Consider the following 21,715-nt stretch of genomic DNA (forward strand, 5'->3'; position numbering starts at 1 on the left):
GTAATAACAATAATATCACGGGTTAGTCAACAATAATAATAATCATAGATATCACAAGTCACGAGTAGTAATTCCATTTCTGGTTAACCCTTTCACCTCCGAAGACCGACACTAATACCGACACCTGACCCATCCCAGACTGTAATCCTTAACCATGGACACGGCTATTCGAATAGGTTTATTCTCTGCAGAGGGTGTACTCTTTACCCACGAGTAACGGATCTCTTTAGTCCATCGGGACTAATTCCGTCTACAGTCTTTTTGTTGAAAACACACCTAACTTGCACACACCAGCTCATCTCACACGTGTCTGGAATCACCCACGACACCTGTTAAGCAAACTCTAAGTGGGGAGGCTACAACCTCGCGTAGCATGGGATCAAATTTATATCGCGCGCTCTAAGGGGTGGCCTCCCCTCTCGGTCCCAACCGGAAACACCCATGCCCCCGGACCAGGTGGCCTGACTACCAGCTACAACCGGTATCTTCCACCATGGCCTCGTTGTACGGTGTGTGCTGGAAAGAGGTTGACAACTTACTGAACCGTACTCTACTTGCTGTAGAGACGAGTGGTAGTACGAAACAAGTATGGGGGTTACTGGAACAAGACTCGATCTACGGTCGACTCAGGAGGTTCAAGTATTCCCTGCATGATTAGCATGACAAATATATTCTCATCCAACAGAGTCACCTCTCATATCACCTTACCATGCCATACCAGATATAACCGTCCCGACGGAGACCGGCGACAAACTCATGCCTACCCAAGGCAGAGGTTTCCCCGGGTTCCTGCTGATATGCATGCAAGGCATATGAGGGTGATTATCATCACAAGTGTGTCCATTTCCAACAGCATGGAAATCAACAACATGCACCCATGCATATGATCATACCACATGAAATAACAAGTCCTTCGAAATGCGGTGGTGTTATGAATGTATCAACGATCACACCAAAAATATTATGCCGGGGTTCAGAATGCTTGCCTTCAATGTTGTGGAGGGGTGAGATGCTCTCCAAAACTTTTGAAAGCTTCTTCTCTCTCCCAAAATCCTATTTAAAAATATATTTGAATTAACACATATTTCAAAAACAAAACCAAAAAGTTGTTTGAAAATTTTTCAAATAAATCTTAAAATAAACTAGATCGAATTTGAGGAAGGTAGGAAAAAGAATCATTTCATTTGGACTTATATTTAAAAAGTTATAGCCAGTCAAAGATTTGGTCAAATTTGTTATTTAAAATAAAACAGAAAAGAAAACGGTTCAGATAGAAATACGCTTTCGGTACAAAGGAGGCGTACTTGAGGCTTTACGCCTCCACTTAACCACGTGGACGGTGCGGGGTGTCACTGACAGTGGGCCTGCCTGGCCCACTGGTCAGGTTTGACCAGTCGCCGCGCGTCGTCTCCCTCCTTTGCCCGAGCGGAGCGGGGCTCCGGCGATCGTCGCTGGCGTTTGGCTGCTCCTCGCGGGCCCCCGAGGGTGGGGATGGATCCGTAAGGTTGGGGCGGTCCTCCCGGTAGTCGTTGGGTCGGTGGGGACGGAGTGAGCGGCTGGCGGCGAGCTCCGCGGCGGAGGAAGGCTTCGGTGGTGAAGTGACTTTGTGGCGGCGTTGGCTCCCGATCAAAATCAAGTAGGGGAAAAGGCTCACGGGAGGATGAGGAGGTTCTTGGTGGAGAGAACGGAGAGGGAGAGGCCTCGGTGGTGCCGAAATGGCCGGGGCAGGGGCGGCGGCCGTGGTTGCCGGAGATGAGGAAGGAGGCCTCCCCGGGTCGATTGGCTGCCAATGGGGGTCCTCTGGAGGTGGCTTGAGGTCGCGTGCATGCTCAAAGGGGCTCGGGGTGTCCATTTATAGCGCGCCGAGGTCGGTTCCGCGGCGGCCGTGGATAAGCTCTCCGGCGAACCGACGTTCTGTAGCAGCAGGGCATCGTGGCGGCGACGAGCGCTAGCGGACATGGCTGCGGATGAGCACGTGCTGTTCCAGGGGCCAGGTGGCGAGCGTGAGTGGCTTGGGCGGCGCTGAATGGCGCAGGGCTGTCGGGCGGCGGCAGCGGCTAGTGCTTGGCCTGCCGGGTGCGGCGAGGGGCGGCTTGGCGCGTAGCTGAGAGAAGGGGGGCATGTGGCGAGGTTCTGCAGAGCGGGCCAAAGCCGTGGGGGCCAGCGTGTCGGCTCGGCCACGTGGCTGCAATACGCGCGCTCTGGGCGCGTCCAGTGCACGCACTGAGTGTGCTCGACGAAATGCCAGAGCATGCTAGAGGTCGCGGTTGAGGCTGGCAATTAACAGACCCAGGTTAGGAGCAACTGGAATCCTAGTGGACATGCTAGTATGATCCGAGGTGCAAGGTCACAATGCAAAGACAAAATCATGTCAAAACTGGCCATGCACACCAGGTGTTTGACAAAATGCCAAGGGCACTTAGGCATTTCTTGGAGTGGCCAAAATCTCCAGATGGTGGTCTCTTTAGATGCAAGAGAGAGTGGTGAGGTTAGTTGGACAAAAGCAGAGACTTGTTAGTGCAAGTTTAGCAGAACTTCAATTCTGGACAGGAAATAAATGACATTATTTCATGAACCAAAAATGATCCAAAAGGTGCATGCTCCTGGACTTAAGGGTTTAACATGGGGGACTACAAGTAGGAGAAATGGTCAAGGGTTAAAGAGCAAGTAAAAACATGGTTGCTGTACAAACCATCAAGTTGGTCCAGAATGAAGATGAGGTTGATTCACTCAAATTTTTCAAAGGACATAAATAGGTTTTTGCACAAAGTGGAATAATAGGCTCCTACTGACCTCCCTTAATTTTGGTAGAAGTTTTAAAGAAATAATTAAATAGGTTGTAGTGCAAAATGCACTCTGGACCAGAGAAGAAAAATTGAGTGTAAGGCTCAAAATATTTCATGAATGAAATATATTTTAGCATAAAAGTGATTTAAAAACATCACATGACATCTCCAAATTTTTGTGGAAATTTTAAGTGAATTTATCAAATGGTTGTAGTTCAAATAAGGCCATTTAACCTAGAAAACCCTTTTCAAGAAAACAAAGATCAAGCAACTTAATTATTTAATTAGTTACACTGATAAAAGGAAAGTTTTTCTTGAGAGGTTAAACAAGTCCAACAACATTTTTTGAAAAGTTTTCTCTTTGGGAAAAACTCATCATAACAGGGAAGGAAATGATTTAAACAAAATCAAAATGGAGCTCAAAAATTCAAAGTTTTAAATCCTGGCAAAATTTTATTCCCTTAAAACAAGGCCAAATTTTTGGGGTGTCACATGTGATCGAAGCATTTGGTTTTGTACAGACTTTTGGAGAAGCCTGTATTTACAAGAAAGTGAGTGGGAGCTCTGTAGCATTTCTGATATTATATGTAGATGACATATTACTAATTGAAAATGATATAGAATTTCTGAATAGCATAAAGGGATACTTGAATAAGAGTTTTTCAATGAAAGACCTCGGTGAAGCTGCTTACATATTGGGCATTAAGATCTATAGAGATAGATCAAGATGCTTAATTGGACTTTCACAAAGCACATACCTTGACAAAATTTTGAAGAAGTTCAAAATGGATCAAGCAAGGAAAGGATTCTTGCCTGTGTTACAAGGTGTGAAATTGAGTAAGACTCAATGCCCGACCAATGCAGAAGATAGAGAGAAAATGAAAGATGTTCCCTATGCTTCAGCCATAGGCTCTATCATGTATGCAATGTTGTGTACCAGACCTGATGTGTGTCTTGCTATAAGTCTAGCAGGGAGGTACCAAAGTAATCCAGGAGTGGATCACTAGACAGCGGTCAAGAACATCCTAAAATACCTGAAAAGGACTAGGGATATGTTTCTCATATATGGAGGTGACAAAGAGCTCATCGTAAATGGTTACGTTGATGCAAGCTTTGACACTGATCTAGACGATTCTAAATCGCAAACCGGATACGTGTTTACATTAAACGGTGGAGCTGTCAGTTGGTGCAGTTCTAAACAAAGCGTTGTGGCGGGATCTACATGTGAAGCGGAGTACATAGCTGCTTCAGAAGCAGCAAACGAAGGAGTCTAGATGAAGGAGTTCATATCCGATCTAGGTGTCATACCTAGTGCATCGGGTCCAATGAAAATCTTTTGTGACAATACTGGTGCAATTACCTTGGCAAAGGAATCCAGATTTCACAAGAGAACCAAGCACATCAAGAGACGCTTCAATTCCATCCGGGATCTAGTCCAGGTGGGAGACATAGAGATTTGCAAGATACATACGGATCTGAATGTTGTAGACCCATTGACTAAGCCTCTTCCACGAGCAAAACATGATCAGCACCAAAGCTCCATGGGTGTTAGAATCATTACTGTGTAATCTAGATTATTGACTCTAGTGCAAGTGGGAGACTGAAGGAAATATGCCCTAGAGGCAATAATAATGTTATTATTTTATTTCCTTATATCATGATAAATTTTTATTATTCATGCTAGAATTGTATTATCCAGAAACATAATACTTGCGTGAATACATAGACAAACTAAACGTCACTAGTATGCCTCTACTTGACTAGCTCGTTAATCAAAGATGGTTATGTTTCCTAACCATAGACATGTGTTGTCATTTGATTAACGGGATCACATTATTAGGAGAATAATGTGATTGACATGACCCATTCCATTAGCTTAGCACCCGATCGTTTAGTATGTTGCTATTGCTTTCTTCATGACTTATACATGTTCCTATGACTATGAGATTATGCAACTCCCGTTTGCCGGAGGAACACTTTGTGTGCTACCAAACGTCACAACGTAACTGGGTGATTATAAAGGAGCTCTACAGGTGTCTCCAAAGGTAAATGTTGGGTTGGCGTATTTCGAGATTAGGATTTGTCACTCCGATTGTCGGAGAGGTATCTCTGGGCCCTCTCGGTAATGCACATCACATAAGCCTTGCAAGCATTGAAACTAATGAGTTAATTGCGAGATGATGTATTACGAAACGAGTAAAGAGACTTGCCGGTAATGAGATTGAAATAGGTATTGAGATACCGACGACCGAATCTCGGGCAAGTAACATACCGATGACAAAGGGAACAACGTATGTTGTTATGCGGTCTGACCGATAAAGATCTTTGTAGAATATGTGGGAGCCAATATGAGCATCTAGGTTCCGCTATTGGTTATTGACCGGAGACGTGTCTCGGTCATGTCTACATTGTTCTCGGAGTCCCGGATGTGATCACGGACATAATGAGGAGTCTCGAAATGGTCGAGACATAAAATTGATATGATGGACGGCTATATTCGGACACTGGAAGTGTTCCGGCTGATTTCGAAGAAAACCGGAGTACCGGAGGGTTACCGGAACCCCCCGGGAGAAGTAATGGGCCATATGGGCCTTAGTGGAGAGAGAGAAGGGCAGCCAGGGTGGGTCGCGCGCCTCCTCCCCTGGTCCGAATTGGACTAGGAGAGGGGGGGCGGCGCCCCCCTTTCCTTCTCCCTCCCCACTTCCTTTCCCCCTCCTAGTAGGAGTCCTACTCCTACTAGGAGGAGGACTCCTCCTTGGCGCGCCAATAGGGCCGGCCGGCCTCCTCCCCTTGCTCCTTTATATACGGGGGCAGGGGGCACCCCTAGACACACAAGTTGATCCACGTGATCGTTTTCTTAGCTGTGTGCGGTGCCCCCTTCCACCATAATCCTCGATAATATTGTAGCGGTGCTTAGGCGAAGCCCTGCGACGGTAGAACATCAAGATCGTCACCACGCCGTCGTGCTGACGGAACTCTTCTCCGACACTTTGCTGGATCGGAGTTCGGGGATCGTCATCGAGCTGAACGTGTGCTAAAACTCGGAGGTGCCGTAGTTTCGGTGCTTGATCGGTCGGGCCGTGAAGACGTACGACTACATCAACCGCGTTGTGCTAACGCTTCCGTTATCGGTCTACAAGGGTACGTAGATCACACTCTCCCCTCTCGTTGCTATGCATCATCATGATCTTGCGTGTGCGTAGGAATTTTTTTTGAAATTACTACGTTCCCCAACAATAGTCGCATCGTGGGCGTTACACATGTGCTTGTAGTTCAAATTTGAATTTTGCACATTAAATGCCCAGAAACTCAATTAATGCATAAAAATGCCAAACGAACCCGGATGAATTCCAAATTTAAACACGACACTCATGTACTAGTTGCATGTTCACTGCATGTAAATATTCTAGCAATTCAAACACCATCCTTTCCCTCTGTAACACCATTTTGTCTTTCAAAACATAATGAAAAAAATCAGATATACCACAAACAGTTTACTAGAAAGAATCATGTGGGATGCGATATAAAATATCTTGGCGCACTGTCTTGTCTGGATTACGCAGGAAGCTTCGTCGTCTATAGTCAACCGCCCCCGCTTGAACCACACTTGCACGCCAGTTTCTCGCGGCACCGAGCGAAATTTTTCTGCCACCGCGGAAATATCTATCTCCCCGCCCCCTCCCTCCCACCAAAATCCACATTTCCACTGTTCCTCCTTGCTTTCCAAGTTCAAACCTTCACTACTGCTTTACTGGCAGCCCAGCCTCCTCGCCGGCGACCCTTCTTCTTGCAGCGCCGCCTCCTCACCGGCGACCCTTCTTCTTGCAGCGCTGCCTCCTCGCTCACCAGCGACCCTTGATGTCTACTGATGTCTACTACACAACCTTCTTCTTGTAGACGTTGTTGGGCCTCCAAGTGCAGAGGTTTGTAGGACAGTAGCAAATTTCCCTCAAGTGGATGACCTAAGGTTTATCAATCCGTAGGAGGCGTAGGATGAATATGGTCTCTCTCAAGCAACCCTGCAACCAAATAACAAAGAGTCTCTTGTGTCCCCAACACACCCAAGACAATGGTAAATTGTATAGGTGCACTAGTTCAGCGAAGAGATGGTGATACAAGTGGTATATGGATAGTAGATAATGATTTTTGTAATCTAAAAATATAAAACAGCAAGGTAACTAATGATAAAAGTGAGCACAAATGGTATTGCAATGCTAGGAAACAAGGCCTAGGGTTCATACTTTCACTAGTGCAAGTTCTCTCAACAATAATAACATAATTGGATCATATAACTATCCCTCAACATGCAACAAAGAGTCACTCCAAAGTCACTAATAGCGGAGAACAAATGAAGAGATTATGGTAGGGTACGAAACCAGCTCAAAGTTATTCTTTCCAATCAATCCGTTGGGCTATTCCTATAAGTGTCACAAACATCCCTAGAGTTCGTACTAGAATAACACCTTACGACACAAATCAACCAAAACCCTAATGTCACCTAGATACTCCAATGTCACCTCAAGTATCCGTGGGAATGATTATACGATATGCATCACACAATCTCAGATTCATCTATTCAACCAACACATAGAACCTCAAAGAGTGCCCCAAAGTTTCTACCGGAGAATAACGACGAAAACATGTGCCAACCCCTATGCATAGGTTCATGGCCGGAACCCGCAAGTTGATCACCAAAACATACATCAAGTGAATCATGTGATATCCCATTGTCACCACAGATACGCACGGCAAGACATACATCAAGTGTTCTCAAATCTTTAAAGACTCAATCCGATAAGATAACTTCAAAGGGGAAACTCAATCCATTACAAGAGAGTAGAGGGGGAGAAGAAACATAAGATCCAACTATAATAGCAAAGCTCGTGATACATCAAGATCGTACCACCTCAAGAACACAAGAGAGAGAGAGAGATCAAACACATAGCTACTGGTACATACCCTCAGCCCCGAGGGAGAACTACTCCCTCCTCGTCATGGAGAGCACCGGGATGATGAAGATGGCCAACGGAGAGGGATTCCCCCCCTCCGGCAGGGTGCCAGAACGGGTCTAGATTGTTTTTCGGTGGCTATAGAGGCTTCTAGCGGCGGAAATCCCGATCTATTGTGCTCCATGATCGTTTTAGGGTATATGGATATATATAGGCGGAAGAAATACGTCAGGGGAGCCACGAGGGGCCCACGAGGGTGGAGGGCGTGCCCAGGGGGTGGGTGCGCCCCCTGCCTCGTGGCTTCCTCGTTGCTTCCCTTACGTACACTCCAAATCTTCTGGATTGCTTCCATTCCAAAATAAGTTCCGTGAAGTTTCAGGTCAATTGGACTCCGTTTGATTTTCCTTTTCTGCGATACTCTAAAACAAGGTAAAAACAGAAATTGGCACTGGGCTCTGGGTAAATAGGTTAGTCCCAAAAATAATATAAAAGTGCATAATAAAGCCCATAAACATCCAAAACAGATAATATAATAGCATGGAACAATAAAAAATTATAGATACGTTGGAGACGTATCAGCATCCTCAAGCTTAATTCCTGCTCGTCCTCGAGTAGGTAAATGATAAAAACAGAATTTTTGATGTGGAATGCTACCTAACATATTTATCCATGTAATTCTTCTTTATTGTGGCAAGAATATTCAGATCCATAAGATTCCAGACAAAAGTTTAATATTACCATAAAAATAATAATACTTCAAGCATACTAACAAAGCAATCATGTCTTCTCAAAATAACATGGCCAAATAAAGTTCATCCCTACAAAATCATATAGTTTTGTCATGCTCCATTTTTGTCACACAAGAATGCTCTCATCATGCACAGCCCCGATGACAAGCCAAGCAATTGTTTCATACTTTAGTAATCTCAAACCTATAAACTTTCACGCAATATATGAGCGCGAGCCATCGACATAGCACTATGGGTGGAATAGAATACAATGATGGGGGTTATGTGGAGAAGACAAAAAGGAGAAAGTCTCACATCAACGAGGCTAATAAATGAGCTATGGAGATGCCCATCGATTGATGTTAATGCAAGGAGTAGGGATTGCCATGCAACGGATGCACTAGGGCTATAAATGTATGAAAGCTCAACAAAAGAAACTAAGTGGGTGTGCATCCAACTTGCTTGCTCACGAAGACCTAGGGCACTTGAGGAGGCCCATTGTTGGAATATACAAGCCAAGTTCTATAATGAAAAATTCCCACTAGTATATGAAAGTGACAAAACAAGAGACTCTCTATCATGAGGATTATGGTGCTACTTTGAAGCACAAGTGTGGCAAAGGATAGTAGCATTGTCCCTTCTCTCTTTTTCTCTCATTTTTTTGGGACTTCTCTTTTTTATGGCCTTTCTCTTTTTTGGGGCCTTCTCCTTTTTTTATGGCCTTTCTCTCTTTTTTTTATTCCTCACTTGGGACAATGCTCTATGAAATTACGATCATCACACTTCTATTTATTTACAACTCAATGATTACAACTCGATGCTAGAACAAAAGATGACTCTATATGAATGCCTCCGGCGGTGTACCGGGATATGCAATGAACCAAGAGTGACATGTATGAAAGAATTATGAACGGTGGCTTTGCCACAAATACTATGTCAACTACATGATCATGCTAAGCAATATGACAATGATGAATGTGTCATAATAAACGGAATGGTGGAAAGTTGCATGGCAATATATCTCGGAATGGCTATGGAAATGCCATAATAGGTAGGTATGGTGGCTGTTTTGAGGAAGATATAAGGAGGTTTATGTGTGATAGAGCGTATCATATCATTGGGTTTGGATGCACCGGCGAAGTTTGCACCAACTCTCAATGTGAGAAAGGGCAATGCATGGTACCGAAGAGGCTAGCAATGATGGAAGGGTAAGAGTGCGTATAATCCATGGACTCAACATTAGTCATAAAGAACTCACATACTTATTGCAAAAATCTACAAGTCATCAAAAACCAAGCATTGCACGCATGCTCCTAGGGGGTGGATTGGTAGGAAAAGACCATCGCTTGTCCCCGACCGCCACTCATAAGGAAGACAATCAAATGACACCTCATATTTCAAATTGGTTACACAATGTTTACCATACGTGCATGCTACGGGACTTGCAAACTTCAACACAAGTATTTCTCAAATTCACAACTACCCAACTAGCACAACTTTGATATCACTATCTCCATATCTCAAAACAATCATCAAGTATCAAACTTCTCTTAGTATTCAATGCACTTATATGAAAGTTTTTATTATATCACTCTTGGATGCCCATCATATTAGGACTAATTTCATACCCAAAGCAAATTACCATGCTGTTCTAAAGACTCTAAAAATAATATAAGTGAAGCATCAGAGTTCATCTAATTTTTCAAAATAAAACCACCACTGTGCTCTAAAAAGATATACGTGAAGCACTAGAGCAACAACAAACTACTCCGAAAGATATAAGTGAAGATCAATGAGTAGTCGAATAATTATGCAACTATGTGAAGACTCTCTAACATTTAAGAATTTTAGATCTTGGTATTTTATTCAAACAGCAAGCAAAACTAAATAAAATGAAATGACTCTCCAAGCAAAACACATATCATGTGTTGAATAAAAATATAGCTCCATGTAAAGTTACCGATGAACGAAGACGAAAGAGGGGATGCCTTCCGGGGCATCCCCAAGCTTAGGCTTTTGGTTGTCCTTGAATATTACCTTGGGGTGCCTTTGTCATCCCCAAGCTTAGGCTCTTGCCACTCCTTATTCCATAGTCCATCGATTCTTTACCCAAAACTTGAAAACTTCACAACACAAAACTTAAATAGAAAATCTCGTGAGCTCCGTTAGCGAAAGAAAACAAAACACCACTTCAAGGTATTGTAATGAACTCATTATTTATTTATATTGGTGTTAAACCTACTTTATTCCAACTTCTCTATTGTTTATAAGCTATTTTACTAGCCATAGATTCATCAAAATAAGCAAACAACACACGAAAAAAGAATCTGTCAAAAACAGAACAGTCTGTAGTAATCTCTAGCTAACACAGACTTCTGGAACCCCAAAAATTCTAAAATAAATTGCTGGACGTGATGAATTTATCTATTAATCATCTTCCAAAAGAATTAACTAAATATCACTCTCCAAATAAAAAAGGCAGCAATTCTCGTGAGCGCTAAAGTTTCTGTTTTTTACAGCATGATCAACAAGACTTTTCCCAAGTCTTCCCAAAGGTTCTACTTGGCACAAACACTAACTAAAAGCATAAAACCACATCTAAACAGAGGATAGATGAATTATTTATTACTAAACAGGAGCAAAAAGCAAGGAACCAAAATAAAGTTGGGTTGCCTCCCAACAAGCGTTATCGTTTAACGCCCCTAACTAGGCATGATGATTTCAATGATGCTCACATAAAAGATAAGAATTGTAACATAAAGAGGGCATCATGAAGAATATGACCAGCACATTTAAGTCTAACCCACTTCCTATGCATAGGGATTTTGTGAGCAAACAACTTGTGGGGACAATAGTCAACTAGCATAGGAAGGTAAAACAAGCATAACTTCAAAACTTTAAGCACATAGAGAGGAAACTTGATATTATTGCAATTCCTACAAGCATATATGCCTCCCTCATAATAATTTTCAGTAGCATCATGAATGAATTCAACAATATAACCATCACATAAAGCATTCTTTTCATGATCTACAAGTATAGAAAATCTACTACCACTACTGGAATCAGCTACTTTGCCATCTGCCAGCTCTTTGCCGTTTGCTAGCAGACGGCAAAGAAGCTCTTTGCCATCAGCTACCCAAAAGCGGATGGCAAAGAACTGGCTGATGGCAAAGACCTTCTTTGCCATCAGCCAGTTCTTTGCTGTCCGCTAGCAGACGACAAAGATTCTTTGCCGTCGGCTAGCGGACGGCAAAGAGGGAGGGGGCCCCACTGACGAGCTGCTTAAAAAAACTTAACGGCCCCCCTCTTTGCCGTCTGCTAGCGGACGGCAAAGAGCAAAAAGAGGACAGCAAAGGGGGGCGGACGACAAAGAATTAACATATCTAACGGCCGCGCCCCACCCAGCCCCTCTCTCTCTGTTTCTCTCCCTCTTCACACGCACGCCGCCGCCCCCACCACTCGCCGCCGCCCCATCGCCCCACCACCCCGCCGCCCCACCGCCCCCCTGCCCTGATGCCACCGCGGCCCCGTCGCCCTGCCGTCTCGGCGCCACCGCGCCCTGGCCCCCTGGCGCACCCCCCTCCCCCGCGCCCCACCGCCCCGGCCCCGTCGCCACTGCCGCCCGGCGCCGTCGCCCCACCACCCGGCGCCCCACCGGCCCCCCGCCCCATCGCCCCCGCCGCCCTGCCGCCACGCCCCGCCCCCCCCCCCCCCCGCGCCCCACCGCCCCGAGCCCGGCCCCGTCGCCACTGCTGCCCGGCGCCGCCGCCCCAGGCCGCCCCGCCCCCCTCCTCCACCGGCCACCTCCTCCACCGGCCCTGCCCTAGGTGAGCTCAACCTCCTCTCTTTTTTTCTGTTTTTTTACTTTTAGGTTTTTGTTTAGTTTAGATTTAGTTTTAGTTTTAGGTTTAGGTTTAGTTTTAGGTTTAGGTTTATTTTAGTTTAGGTTTAGGTTTAGATTTAGTTTTTTCCTTTTTTTCTGTTTTTTTAGTTTTAGGTTTATGTTTAGTTTAGATTTAGTTTTAGTTTTAGTTTTAGTTTTAGTTTTAGATTTAGGTTTAGTTTTAGGTTTAGGTTTAGTTTTAGGTTTAGGTTTAGGTTTAGTTTAGTTTTAGGAAAGAAGAAGAAGAAAAAAAGAGGAGAGGAGGAGAAGAAGAAGAGGAAAAAGGAAAGGAAGAAGAAGAGGAGGAAGATGAGAAGAAAAAAGAAGAAGAGGAAGAAGAAGAAGAAGAAAAAAGAGGAGAGGAGGAGAAGAAGAAGAGGAAAAAGGAAAGGTGGAAGAAGAAGAAGAAGAAGAAGGAAAAAAGGAAGAAAAGGAAGAAAAGGAAGAAGAAGAAAAGGAAAAAGAGGAAAAAAACCTGACCCGACACGGCACCCCGACCCAGACCCGGCACCTCGACCCCGAGACCCCGACACCCCGACCCCGAGCCTGACCCGACACCCCGACCCCGACACCGACACGGCACCCCGACCCCGACCCGACACCCCGACCCCGAGACCCTGACCCTGACCTGTTGGGGAACGTAGTAATTTCAAAATTTTCCTACGCACACGCAAGATCATGGTGATACATAGCAACGAGAGGGGAGAGTGTCGTCTACGTACACTCGTAGACCGAAAGCGGAAGCGTTAGCACAACGCGGTTGATGTAGTTGTACGTATTCACGGCCTGACCGATCAAGCACCGAAACTACGGCACCTCCTAGTTCTAGCACACGTTCAGCTCGATGATGATCCCCGGACTACGATCCAGCAAAGTGTCGGGGAAGAGTTCCGTCAGCACGACGGCGTGGTGACGATCTTGATGTTCTACCGTCGCAGGGCTTCGCCTAAGCAGCGCTACAATATTATCGAGGATTATGGTGGAGGGGGGCACCACACACGGCTAAGAGAACGATCACGAAGATCAACTTGTGTGTCTAGAGGTGCCCCTGCCCCTATATATAAAGGAGCAAGGGGGAGGCCGGCCGGCCCTTGAGGCGCGCCAAGGAGGGGGGAGTCCTCCTCCTAGTAGGAGTAGGACTCCCCTTTCCTAGTCCAACTAGGAAGAGGGAAGGGGGAAGGAAAGAGAGGGAGAGGGAGAGGGAGAGGGAAAGAGGGGCCGCACCCCCTCCCCTAGTCCAATTCGGACTCCCCATGAGAGGAGGGGCGCCACCTCCTGGGCTGCTGCCCTCTCTCTCCCCTCAGGCCCACTAAGGTCCAATACTTCCCCGGGGGGTTCCGGTAACCCTTCTGGCACTCCGGTTTTCTCTGAAATCACCCGAAACACTTCTGCTGTCCGAATATAGTCGTCCAATATGTCGATCTTTATATCTCGACATGCTGAGCGTGACTATGGATTTTATATAGTTATGGAATAACCTTCTTATCCGCGAGTTCTTCGGCATTTCGAGACTCCTCGTCATGTCCGTGATCATATCCGGGACTCCAAACAACCTTCGTTACATCAAAATATATAAACTCATAATGAAACTATCATCGTAACATTAAGCGTGCGGACCCTACGGGTTCAAGAACAATGTAGACATGACCGAGACACGTCTCCGGTCAATAACCAATAGCGGAACTTGGATGCTCATATTGGCTCCCACATATTCTACGAAGATCTTTTATCGGTCAGACCGCATAACAAAATACGTTGTTCCCTTTGTCATCGGTATATTACTTGCCCGAGATTTGATCGTCGGTATCTCAATACCTAGTTCAATATCGTTACCGGCAAGTCTCTTTACTCGTTCCGTAATACATCATCCCGCAACTAACTTATTAGTTGCAGTGCTTGCAAGGCTTATGTGATGTGCATTACCGAGAGGGCCCAGAGATACCTCTCCGACAATCAGAGTGACAAATCCTAATCTTGAAATACAACAACCCAACAAGTACCTTCAGAGACACCTGTAGAGCACCTTTATAATCACCCAGTTACGTTGTGACGTTTGGTGGCACACAAAGTGTTCCTCCGATAAACGGGAGTTGCATAATCTCATAGTCATAGGAACATGTATAAGTCATGAAGAAAGCAATATCAACAAACTAAACGATCAAGTGCTATGCTAACGGAATGGGTCAAGTCAATCACATCATTCTCCTAATGATGTGATTCCGTTAATCAAATGGCAACTCATGTCTATGGTTAGGAAACATAACCATCTTTGATCAACGAGCTAGTCAAGTAGAGGCATACTAGTGACACTATGTTTGTCTATGTATTCACACATGTATTATGTTTCCGGTTAATACAATTCTAGCATGAATAATAAACATTTATCATGATATAAGGAAATAAATAATAACTTTATTATTGCCTCTAGGGCATATTTCCTTCAGTCTCCCACTTGCACTAGAGTTAATAATCTAGATTACACAGTAATGATTCTGACACCCATGGAGCCTTGGTGCTGATCATGTTTTGCTCATGGAAGAGGCTTAGTCAGCGGGTCTGCAACATTCAGATCCATATGTATCTTGCAAATTTCTATTTCTCCCACTTGGACTAAATCCCGAATGGAATTGAAGCGTCTCTTGATGTGCTTGGTTCTCTTGTGAAATCTGGATTCCTTTGCCAAGGCAATTGCACCAGTATTGTCACAAAAGATTTTCATTGGACCCGATGCACTAGGTATGACACCTAGATCGGATATGAACTCCTTCATCCAGACTCCTTCATTTGCTGCTTCCGAAGCAGCTATGTACTCTGCTTCACATGTAGATCCCGCCACGACGCTTTGTTTAGAACTGCACCAACTGACAGCTCCACCGTTTAGTAAAAACACGTATCCGGTTTGCCATTTAGAATCGTCCGGATCAGTGTCAAAGCTTGCATCAACGTAACCATTTACGATGAGCTCTTTGTCACCTCCATATATGAGAAACATATCCTTAGTCCTTTTCAGGTATTTCAGGATGCTCTTGACCGTTGTCCAGTGATCCACTCCTGGATTACTTTGGTACCTCCCTGCTATATTTATAGCAAGGCACACATCAGGTCTGGTACACAGTATTGCATACATGATAGAGCCTATGGCTGAAGCATAAGGAACATCTTTCATTTTCTCTCTATCTTCTGCAGTGGTCGGACATTGAGTCTTACTTAATTTCACACCTTGCAACACAGGCAAGAACCCTTTCTTTGCTTGATCCATTTTGAACTTCTTCAAAACTTTGTCAAGGTATGTGCTTTGTGAAAGTCCAATTAAGCGTCTTGATCTATCTCTATAGATCTTAATGCGCAATATGTAAGCAGCTTCACCGAGGTATTTCATTGAAAAACTCTTATTCAAGTATACCTTTTATGCTATTCAGAAATTCTATATCATTTCCAATCAATAATATGTCATCCACATATAATATCAGAAATGCTATAGAGCTCCCACTCACTTTCTTGTAAATACAGGCTTCTCCAAAAGTCTGTACAAAACCAAATGCTTTGATCACACTATCAAAGCGTTTATTCCAACTCCGAGAGGCTTGCACCAGTCCATAAATGGATCGCTGGAGCTTTCACACTTTGTTAGCTCCCTTTGGATCGACAAAACCTTCTGGTTGCATCATATACAACTCTTCTTCTAGAAATCCATTCAGGAATGCAGTTTTGACATCCATTTGCCAAATTTCATAATCATAAAATGCGGCAATTGCTACCTTGATTCGGACAGACTTAAGCATCGCTACGGGTGAGAAGGTCTCATCGTAGTCAATCCCTTGAACTTGTCGAAAACCTTTTGCAACAAGTCGAGCTTTATAGACAGTAACATTACCGTCAGCATCAGTCTTCTTCTTGAAGATCCATGTATTCTCAATTGCTTGCCGATCAACGGGCAAGTCAACCAAAGTCCACACTTTGTTCTCATACATGGATCCCATCTCAGATTTCATGGCTTCTAGCCATTTTGCAGAATCTGGGCTCACCATCGCTTCTTCATAGTTCGTAGGTTCATCATGATCTAGTAGCATGACTTCCAGAACAGGATTACCATACCACTCTGGTGCGGATCTTACTCTGGTTGATCTACGAGGTTCGGTAGTAACTTGATCTGAAGTTTCATGATCATTATCATTAGCTTCCTCACTAATTGGTGTAGGTGTCACAGAAACCGGTTTCTGTTATGTACTGCTTTCCAGTAAGGGAGTAGGTACAGTTACCTCATCAAGTTCTACTTTTCTCCCACTCACTTCTTTCAAGAGAAACTCCTTCTCTAGAAAAATTCCGAATTTAGCAACAAAAGTCTTGCCTTCGAATCTGTGATAGAAGGTGTACCCAACAGTCTCCTTTGAGTATCCTATGAAGACACATTTATCCGATTTGGGTTCGAGCTTATCAGGTTGAAGTTTTTTCACATAAGCATCGCAGCCCCAAACTTTCAGAAATGATAACTTTGGTTTCTTGCCAAACCATAGTTCATAAGGCGCCGTCTCAACGGATTTCGATGGTGTCCTATTTAACGTGAATGCAGCCGTCTCTAAAGCATAACCCCAAAATGATAACGGTAAATCAGTAAGAGACATCATAGATCGCACCATATCTAATAAAGTACGATTACGACGTTCGGACACACCATTACGCTGTGGTGTTCCGGGTGGCGTGAGTTGCGAAACTATTCTGCATTGTTTCAAATGTAGACCAAACTCATAACTCAAATATTCTCCTCCACGATCAGATCGTAGAAACTTTATTTTCTTGTTACGATGATTTTCAACTTCACTTTGAAATTCTTTGAACTTTTCAAATGTTTCAGACTTATGTTTCATTAAGTAGATATACCCATATCTGCTTAAATCATCTGTGAAGGTGAGAAAATAACGATATCCGCCACGAGCCTCAACATTCATTGGACCACATACATCTGTATGTATGATTTCCAACAAATCCGTTGCTCTCTCCATAGTACCGGAGAACGGCGTTTTAGTCATCTTACCCATGAGGCACGGTTCGCAAGTACCAAGTGATTCATAATCAAGTGGTTCTAAAAGTCCATCGGTATAGAGTTTCTTCATGCGCTTTATACCGATATGACCTAAACGGCAATGCCACAAATAAGTTGCATTATCATTATCAACTCTGTATCTTTTGATTTCAACATTATGAATATGTGTATCACTACTATCGAGATTCATCAAAGATAGACCACTCTTCAAGGGTGCATGACCATAAAAGATATTACTCATATAAATAGAACAACCATTATTCTCTGATTTAAATGAATAACCGTCTCGCATCAAACAAGTTCCAGATATAATGTTCATGGTCAACGCTGGCACCAAATAACAATTATTTAGGTCTAATACTAATCCCGAAGGTAGATGTAGAGGTAGCATCCCGACCACGATCACATCGACTTTGGAACCATTTCCCACGCGCATCGTCACCTCGTCCTTAGCCAATCTTCGCTTGATCCGTAGCCCCTGTTTCGAGTTGCAAATGTTAGCAACAGAACTAGTATCAAATACCCAGGTGCTACTGCGAGCATTAGTAAGGTACACATCAATAACATGTATATCACATATACCTTTGTTCACTTTGCCATCTTTCTTATCCGCCAAATATTTGGGGCAGTTCCGCTTCCAGTGACCAGTCTGCTTGCAGTAGAAGCACTCAGTTTCAGGCTTAGGTCCAGACTTGGGTTTCTTCTCCTGAGCAGCAACTTGTTTGCTGTTCTTCTTGAAGTTCCCTTTCTTCTTGCCTTTGCCCTTTTTCTTGAAACTCGTGGTCTTATCGACCATCAACACTTGATGCTCCTTCTTGATTTCTACCTCCGCGGCTTTTAGCATTGCGAAGAGCTCAGGAATAGTCTTATTCATCCCTTGCATATTATAGTTCATCACGAAGCTTTTGTAGCTTGGTGGCAGTGATTGAAGAACTCTATCAATGACACTATCAATAGGAATATTAACCCCCACTTGAGTCAAGTGATTATGATACCCAGACATTTTGAGTATATGTTCACTGACAGAACTATTCTCCTCCATCTTGCAGCTATAGAACTTATTGGAGACTTCATATCTCTCAATCCGGGCATTTGCTTGAAATATTAACTTCAACTCCTGGAACATCTCATATGCTCCATGATGTTCAAAACATCGTTGAAGACCCGGTTCTAAGTCGTAAAGCATGGCACACTGAACTATCAAGTAGTCATCAGCTTTTCTCTGCCAGACATTCATAACATCTGGTGTTGCTCCTGCAGCAGGCTTGGCACTTAGCGGTGCTTCCAGGACTTAATTCTTCTGTGCAGCAATGAGGATAATCCTCAAGTTACGGACCCAGTCTGTGTAATTGCTACCATCATCTTTCAACTTTGCTTTCTCAAGGAACGCATCAAAATTCAACGGAACAACAGCACAAGCCATCTATCTACAATCAAACATAGACAAGCAAGATACTATCAGGTACTAAGTTCATGATAAATTTAAGTTCAGTTAATCAAATTACTTAAGAACTCCCACTTAGAAAGATATCCCTCCAATCCTCTAAGTGATCACGTGATCCAAATCAACTAAACCATGTCCGATCATCACGTGAGATGGAGTAGTATCAATGGTGAACATCAATATGTTGATCATATCTACTATATGATTCACGCTCGACCTTTCGGTCTCCGTGTTCCGAGGCCATATCTGTTATATGCTAGGCTCGTCAAGTTAAACCTGAGTATTCCGCGTGTGCAACTGTTTTGCACCCGTTGTATTTGAGCGTAGAGCCTATCACACCCGATCATCACGTGGTGTCTTAGCACGAAGAACTTTCGCAACGGTGCATACTCAGGGAGAACACTTATACTTTGATAATTTAGTGAGGGATCATCTTATAATGCTACCATCAATCAAAGCGAGATAAGATGCATAAAAGATAAACATCACATGCAATCAATATAAGTGATATGATATGGTCATCATCATCTTGTGCTTGTGATCTCCATCTTCAAAACACCGTCACGATCACCATCATCACCGGCGCGACACCTTGATCACCATCGTAGCATCATTGTCGTCTCGCCAATCTTATGCTTCCACGACTATCGCTACCACTTAGTGATAAAGTAAAGCATTACAGCGCAATTGCATTGCATACAATAAAGCGACAACCATATGGCTCCTTCCAGTTGCCGATAACTCGGTTACAAAACAGGATCATCTCATACAATAAAATTTAGCATCGTGTCTTGACCATATCACATCACAACATGCCCTGCAAAAACAAGTTAGACGTCCTCGACTTTGTTGTTGCAAGTTTTACGTGGCTGCTACGGGCTTAGCAAGAACCATTCTTACCTACGCATCAAAACCACAACGATAGTTTGTCAAGTTGGTGCTGTTTTAAACTTCGCAAGGACTGGGCATAGCCACACTTGGTTCAATTAAAGTTGGAGAAACTGACACCCGCCAGCCACCTGTATGCAAAGCACGTCGGTAGAACTAGTCTCGCATAAGCGTACGTGTAATGTCGGTCTGGGCCGCTTCATCCAACAATAGCGCCGAACCAAAGTATGACATGCTGGTAAGCAGTATGACTTATATCGCCCACACCTCACTTGTGTTCTACTCGTGCACAACATAAACGCATAAAACCTAGGCTCGGATGCCACTATTGGGGAACGTAGTAATTTCAAAATTTTCCTACACACACGCAAGATCATGGTGATGCATAGCAACGAGAGGGGAGAGTGTTGTCTACGTACCCTCATAGACCAGAAGCGAAAGCATTAGCACAACGCGGTTGATGTAGTCGTACGTCTTCAGGGCCTGACCGATCAAGCACCGAAACTACGGCACCTCCGAGTTCTAGCACACGTTCAGCTCGATGACGATCCCCAGACTCCGATCCAACAAAGTGCCGGGAAAGAGTTCCATCAGCATGATGGCGTGGTGACGATCTTGATGTTCTACCGTCGCAGGGCTTCGCCTAAGCACCACTACAATATTATCGAGGATTATGGTGGAGGGGGGCACTGCACACGGCTAAGAGAACGATCACGAAGATCAACTTGTGTGTCTAGAGGTGCCCCCCTGCCCCTGTATATAAAGGAGCAAGGGGGAGGCCGGCCGGCCCTTGAGGCGCGCCAAGCAGGGGGGAGTCCTCCTCCTAGTAGGAGTACGACTCCCCTTTCCTAGTCCAACTAGGAAGAGGGAAGGGGGAAGGAAAGAGAGGGAGAGGGAGAGGGAAAGAGGGGCCGCGCCCCCTCCCCTAGTCCAATTCGGACTCCCCATGGGAGGGGGCGCACCACCTCCTGGGCTGCTGCCCTCTCTCTCCCATCAGGCCCACTAAGGCCCAATACTTCCCCGGGGGGTTCCGGTAACCCTTCCGGCACTCCAGTTTTCTCCGAAATCACCCGAAACACTTCCGGTGTCCGAATATAGCCGTCCAATATATCGATCTTTATGTCTCGACCATTTCGAGACTCCTCGTCATGTCCGTGATCATATCTGGGACTCCGAACAACCTTCAGTACATCAAAATATATAAACTCATAATGAAACTGTCATCATAACGTTAAGCGTGCGGACCCTACGGGTTCGAGAACAATGTAGACATGACCGAGACATGTCTTTGGTCAATAACCAATAGCGGAACCTGGATGCTCATATTGGCTCCCACATATTCTACGAAGATATTTTATCGGTCAGACCGCATAACAACATACGTTGTTCCTTTTGTCATCAGTATGTTACTTGCCCGAGATTTGATCGTCGGTATCTCAATACCTAGTTCAATCTCGTTACCGGCAAGTCTCTTTACTCGTTCCGTAATACATCATCCCGCAACTAACTTATTAGTTGCAGTGCTTGCAAGGCTTATGTGATGTGCATTACCGAGAGGGCCCAAAGATACCTCTCCGACAATCGGAGTGACAAATCATAATCTTGAAATACGCCAACCCAACAAGTACCTTTGGAGACACCTATAGAGCACCTTTATAATCACCCAGTTACGTTGTGACGTTTGGTGGCACACAAAGTGTTCCTCCGGTAAACGGGAGTTGCATAATCTCATAGTCATAGGAACATGTATAAGTCATGAAGAAAGCAATAGCAACAAACTAAACGATCAAGTGCTATGCTAACGGAATGGGTCAAGTCAATCACATCATTCTCCTAATGATGTGATCCCGTTAATCAAATGACAACTCATGTCTATGGTTAGGAAACATAACCATTTTTGATCAATGAGCTAGTCAAGTAGAGGCATACTAGTGACACTATGTTTGTCCATGTATCCACACATGTATTATGTTTTCGGTTAATACAATTCGAG

The sequence above is a fragment of the Triticum aestivum genome, chromosome 1A (assembly GCF_018294505.1).
Source record: "Triticum aestivum cultivar Chinese Spring chromosome 1A, IWGSC CS RefSeq v2.1, whole genome shotgun sequence".
Lineage (NCBI taxonomy): Eukaryota > Viridiplantae > Streptophyta > Magnoliopsida > Poales > Poaceae > Triticum > Triticum aestivum.